This window comes from Chinchilla lanigera, unplaced genomic scaffold, assembly GCF_000276665.1.
Source record: "Chinchilla lanigera isolate Chin_1 unplaced genomic scaffold, ChiLan1.0 scaffold00047, whole genome shotgun sequence".
NCBI lineage: Eukaryota > Metazoa > Chordata > Mammalia > Rodentia > Chinchillidae > Chinchilla > Chinchilla lanigera.
The window spans coordinates 10,383,472-10,389,795 of NW_004955448.1; the positions used below are offsets into that span (position 1 = coordinate 10,383,472).

The following is a 6,324-nucleotide window of genomic DNA, read 5'->3' on the forward strand; positions in this document are numbered from 1 at the left end:
CAATGCCACCAAACCTGCTTAGATTCTTCTGAGGATTTGCGCAGATTTGGACAAATGACCCGGCTGCCTGAAGTTTATGTGTGCTCATTGCTGAGTCCCCTTCCCTTGAATGACCATGTAGCTCACCAGGAAACCTGGGACACTTCTGAGAGTAAGAAGAGAACACCATAAAGCACAGGAGGACAAGTATCAGTCAGCACAGTCCCCCACAAGCCCAGATTTGTGATATGCTAACTCTTGTCTCCATGCAGACGTAGAATTCTGGGGATCTAACGCAGAGGTCCGAGTGGTAGTCCACTGATGAATTAAGGATGAAACTTGCTTTTCTGTCTTGAATTTTGATTCGAATGTCTTTGTGCCATGCTGCTCAGCGCCTCAGTGCCTCAGCCCTGCTGCACCTCGTTGCCCAGTGCCCACTTCACTCATTTGCCTGCACAACAGCCTAGTCAGACAGAGCCGAGGCTACTGAGGGAATCCTCTCCTGTCCCATGGTGCGGCTTGCATGCCTTCTGCTGGCGTTGTACTGACAATGTCAGCTGCTAGCTCTATATTTTATAATGCTTCCAAAGTTATGTCCGGAAGTGACCAGACCAGTTTTCACTTCCTACGGCATCTTCAGAAGGCATTCTTCTTTGCCAAGTGTAACAGAAGTAAAAGGCATGGAATTCCTGGCGCAGCGCCTTCTTGCTTCTGGGTCACGTGCTCACAAACGCCTGTCACTTAGGATACTTCCCTGAGCTCTTGCAGCAACTACACCTACAAACTTCCAGCTTTTCCTAAATGCCCTTTTGCGTGATCTATACCCACCCATGAAACTCAAAATATCCATTCAGGGTTGCTTATAGAACTGCATTTTCAAGAGTTGCCAGGAACTTTAAGAATCTAGAAAATGATGGCAGGAAACTTCTGGAAAAAGAAAGACTGGAAGAGTTTAGAGAGCTGAATTTTCATCACTGCCATCCAGTCTGAAGTATAGACTCCTTATTAGAAAAAGAGCAGCAGGCTCCCTCTTCCAATCTTTTCACAAAAAAGAAAATTTCCTACAGTGGAGTCCTAGTAGAGCCTCTCTATACTGTTGTACTTATTGTGCACTGCACAATTCCAAAGGACGCCATTCACATCGCCATCTATGTGAAGGATGCCAAACGGCCCCTTCTGCCAGGAACCCACTGTGCAGTTTGCAGCCCTGACACTGTACAGGGCACAGTCTGTGTGGCCATATGCTAAGGAGCTGACTGACACTCTTTATGTGACTTTTCTCTGACAAAAACGCTATCCCTGTGCTGCAGTTAGGGTTGCTTCATTTCTTAATGCCTACAGATTGTTCACAGTAATCGTCATTGCAAACCTACGTGCACCTAATTTCTATAAGCTCAGTAGTATCATCAAGCCAGGTGTCCTGTTTCAGATTTGGAAAACAGGACACTGGGGCTACCTTTACTGCTCTACTGCCTGGGTTCTGCCGTTTCATTTTACTTGGGAAAATGTAGGAGATAAATACAATCTCATGGATTGCTAGGGAATAAAAACCTTTAAGATGAACATGTGTTTTAAAAAGATTTTTTCAGTATAGCTTTGTCAATGAAAGGTATATTTAGAGTCTATCTCCAAAATATCTACACATAGAGAGTAGTAAGTTAAGAACAATCTATTATCTCTAAGAGATAAAGGAGAAATACCACATACCCAAGAATGGCCCACCTGCCTGATGAAATAGTATAACACGTTCGTACTCTATTTCTCATAGCTTTTAGGATGAAATCCGTAGGTTCTTTAGGCTGGATGAAATCTTTCAGTTCATTCACTTACACAGGCATTCATTTAATTCTTACTATTTACCAAACACCATGATCTGCAGTCCAGCCCTTTCATGACAAAGCTGGCCATAAAATTGGTTAGTAACAGGCCTGAAAACAAGGCCCAGATGTTCTATATCCAGGACACTTCACCCCACAGTGCTGTTAAATATTCCCTCATAGTTACAAGCAGGTGATAAAATGGCAAAGCATCTGTGTACAGCATGTGACTTGCATATAATTTATGTCGTAAAGATGAAATGCAAACCCTTTGCCGGCCATTTCTTTATTACTCTAAATGTCCCAATGTAAAGCAGGTTCAGTGTCAAGGCTAATAATTTCAAAATTAGTTTGGGAACTTTGCAAATAAATCTTTCCCTACCTATTCATACTCCTTACGACTCACACATTTCAATCTCATCCTTTCTCAAACGTTTCCTGCGCAGATTAAAATCCTATAAATAGCACTGATCCCTGAGGAACATGTCTTCTTATCCTTAGCCTTTGAATATGAATCGAGTCTCCTATCGATGGTAAAAAATGAATGCCTTAACCTCATGGTGGCCTCCTTAACAGATTTATTTGAGGGAGAATTTAACACATGTAGTTCCTAGAATTTCCTTTTCTGAAGTGTCTGTGTTCTTCCTTTACACAATGAAACCTCCCACTTTGCTAAATATCTCTGAACTTGGTGGCAGTTGAGGAGGTCAAACATATGTGAGCGGAGAGCACCTGCGCTTGCCAGCTGCCTTCCTCTCTGCATAGACATAAATTCTGCCCGAGGAGTTTCTGCTGGGCTGGGGACTGAGACCTAGTTTGAGGTTGCTGCAAGGTGATCTTTTCTAACAGTTTTGCTTGGTAAATTCATCCATGCGCAGGTAGATCAAGGGATACCAAGCTTTTAGCTGAATGAGTAAGAATAGGAATTCTGATTTCAAACCAGGTTCAAATCCTAGCTCTGCACCTCCCTACCAATGGTTTTTGAGCACAGGCAAGTGTCTTAGTCATTCTCCTACTTGCTGGGACAAAACACCCAAAATCAAGAACTTAAAGGAGGAGCACTTACTTTGGCTCGCCTGTTTTAGGAAGGCATGGTGGAGGGGGCGTGGCAGACAGGACCAGCTCAGGGCACAGTGGACAGGTAGAGGGTGCAGGGAAGAGTTGGGAAGGGAGATAAATCCTTCCAGCCATGCCCCCAGTAACCCTCCTCTTCTGACCAGATTTCTGCTCCTGAGAAGTCAGCCACAAGCTTCCAATCACTTCTCAAAAACCCTCCTGTGAGTGCATTTAACCTTACTGTCAAGGCCAACTCACTTCCAAATGGGGACATAACAGTTTCTGGCTTTTCTCCGGTACCGGGAACCGAACTCACGACCTTGCGCTTGCCAGGCAGGCGCTTTTGCCGCTGAGCTAAATCCCCAGCCCCCATAACAGTTTCTTCACGGGGTTTTTGAGGGTTAAGTGAGTTCGACAGTGTTATTAATAATTCCAGCAACACATCTTTACTAACTTCCTCTTGCATTCATAGCCCTACCCTTCAGGGAATTAAAAGGTTTTTGTTGTTGTTGTTGTTTTGTTTTTGCACTGGAATCCCTGACTCATTTAAGCAATGTAAAGTCAACATAGGAAGGTAGACCTGGTTGTAAATAAACTAGAATCAAATTTTATAAAGTGAGAGTTTCATAAAACTTTTTTCAGTTCCATGTATTTTTGTATGTATGTGTGGCCTAGCTCTTACTATAAAATGTACTTACTGTGAGTCTAGTACAGAAGAGAAATGACTAAATAGCACCCTTCACACAGTCTGTGTGATAACTGCAGTGTTGTGGGCACATGGAAAGGTCATCCGGGGCAGGAGGTGGGGACAGAGAAACAGCCAAGCCTGCCAGGAGGAAGTGACATTTATTCACTCATTTATTTGTCTTTTTGAGACAGGGTCTCCCTATGCAGTTCAGGCTGGCCTTGAGTTCACTTTGTAGCCCAGGCTGGCCTCAGACTCGCAATGATCCTCCTGCCTCAGCCTCCTGAGTACTGGGATTACAGGCGTGAGCCAGCATGCCCGGCTGGAAGTGACATTTAAACTGAGACTTAGAGGATGAGTAAAACTTTCCCAGAAGAAGTTGTTGGTAGTAGGAAGCAGTTCTTTTAAGGGCTATGAGGAGCTCTGTGGGGCTCTACAGAATCAAGGGAGAGACTTGCTCAGATTTGCAGTGTAAGGAAGGCCACTGGCTGCAAGATGAGAGTAGACAGGGACCAGCTGGGAGAGACCATTTAGTAGTGATGTAGTGGATTTCAGGTGGGACTGTAGGTAGAAGTGAGTGTGTACTTGGTGACTGATGAGGGAAAGTGCTGGAATGGGATGGTTCAGGATGATTCTGACCCTGCTCACACCTCCGACATCTAATTTACAAAGACTTGGGAGACAAATTCAGTCTGTTAACTCTAAACTCTAACCTAAAGAAACATTGCCGTAAACAGGAAGGCAAGGCCTTTCGATCACTTTGCAATCATCTCTCCATCCTGCTGGACATATCTGCAGACTGTTGCAGGCCTAGGAGTTGGCAGGGCTTCCTGTTCCAAAGTAGGCGTGTTCTTGGCAGGAGGTAGAAGGCTGGAAACAGAATGGAAACTGGGCTAGCCAAGCACCTTGTACGAAGAGAAGAGAAAAGGGAAACCGGGTACTTTCCCACGTGACCCAGAGTATCTGGACAGAAAATAACGTAAAAGTACAGATAACTCCAAGACGTTTATCTTTGGCTTTGAAATGCCATGCATTTTTGGCAGTGAACTTACCTTGCCAAATGTTTTGCTTAGGCTGTATTTTGTATTTCTTGAACACAGACCAGCTGGACAGCAGGGGGATAAGCTGGTGCCCAAGGGGAGGTGTGGGTGAGTGGCTGGGGAGGCCCTAATATTTTAAAATTGAGCTGACACTACAAGTCTCCCTGGTCGTTTCAGATGATCAATATTTGTCTACCAGTAATATGCCACAGAGCAGAGCTTTTACTGACCTAAGCCTTGCCACGTCACACAGTAGCTTGAAAAACGGCTGTCTGATTCCCAGCACACACCACACCACCCAGACTCCACAGGGCTGCCCTCACACCCCAGCGCGGCAGCCTGGGCTTCACAGCAATCTCAAAATCAAACCATATTTGGAGCACAAGGCAGGCTGTTTACTGATGTTAGTGTCAAATATATTTCAAGTCATAATGGGTCCCTTTTATAGAAAAGCTGGTCAGATCAGAAGGGCCTTTTCCTGTTACTCATAAGATTGCCGCTTCCAGACAAGTTAAAAAGTTAGCTTAAATTCTCTGCCTCGGGCCTACCTAAGAAAGGAAGGCATCCGGCCTCATAGCAATCACTAAAACTCAGGGTCTCTTCATCCAAGTCCCCACTAGACCCTAGATTAGTCAGGGTGGCAGCCGCTCCCTAGGAAAGAATCCCAAGCATCCCCCAGTTCTTCCATCTGGACTGTGCCAAGCCCGAGTAGAAGCCTGGTCCAGGCTAGTTTTCACCGGAGTAATTAGGAACAGGCCCGAATCCGGAAGATCGGGGAAATTGGTTTTCCCTAATTCCTTGTAGAACTAAGCGCTCTTTTTCATGACCACCACCGAAAGGAGGGTAGTTCCTAGAGTCCCAGTTTTTACAGCGTAGGAGTTCGTTCACAAGACACCCTTGATCCTTAAGGGTACCCTGTGACCCCGCGCAGTTTTCCCAGTGTGGTGGCCTTCACTTCATGCAACCTACGTCCCACAGAGAAGAGCGGTCAAACTCGGTGAGCCAGGTGTGTTTCCCGGAAAATTCAAGGAAGTCAACCCCCAGGCGTGATAGCTGCTTCCGGCTGAGGGAGCCCCCAAAACCTTTCGAACAGACATCCCAACCCTACGGCACCCCCGTGCCACTTTTCACTGCCCCCCCCAACACCTCGCTGAGGTCATCCTCTGCTGGCAGTCAGGAGGGGGAAGGAAACAGGGAAACGTGAGCCAGAGCAACAGGTTCCACCCACAGCCTCAACTTGGAGGGGCTACGGCAGCGGCGACGGGAGCGGGCGGTGGGCGGAGAGGAAGCGGCTGGGAGACGGTGGCAGGGAAGCGCGGGTGTCAGGCCGCCGAGCTCACGTCCCTCGAGCTCACAGCAGAGCTTGTGAGTCTGCGGGGGCGGGGCGCCTCCCCAGGGCCGCTCGGGGGCTTCCGAGTGGATTGGGTGGCGCCGGGCCCGCGCTTCCAGATGCGAGGAGGCTTCCGCCGGTGACACTCCTGCGCAGAGGCCTGGAGGGCGCCCAAGAGACACGAGGGTCGGGGGGAGACGCACCCTTCTCCCAGAGCGCGCCTGACCCGCAGCACTGTGCACCCCTCAGGCCTTGTGTCCTCCTCCCTCCGGCCTCTCCCGGGCCTCTGCGGTCTCTTCCCCACCGGCCTCCCGCTCCAGCCTGCCGCCCAGAAGAGCGAGGCGCCCGGGAGAGCGGGCTGCGCCGCGCCCGCAGCCTCTGGGCATGCTCGGTGGCCGGCCGGCTCCGCCGCCGGGA

At 48.1% G+C, this 6,324-nt stretch overlaps 1 protein-coding gene across 1 annotated transcript in view; it reads left to right on the top strand.

Moving 5' to 3' along the window:
• Positions 1-6,324, top strand: part of Schip1 (schwannomin interacting protein 1) — a 138,539-nt gene that overhangs the window by 19,211 nt on the left and 113,004 nt on the right. The window lies entirely within an intron of this gene.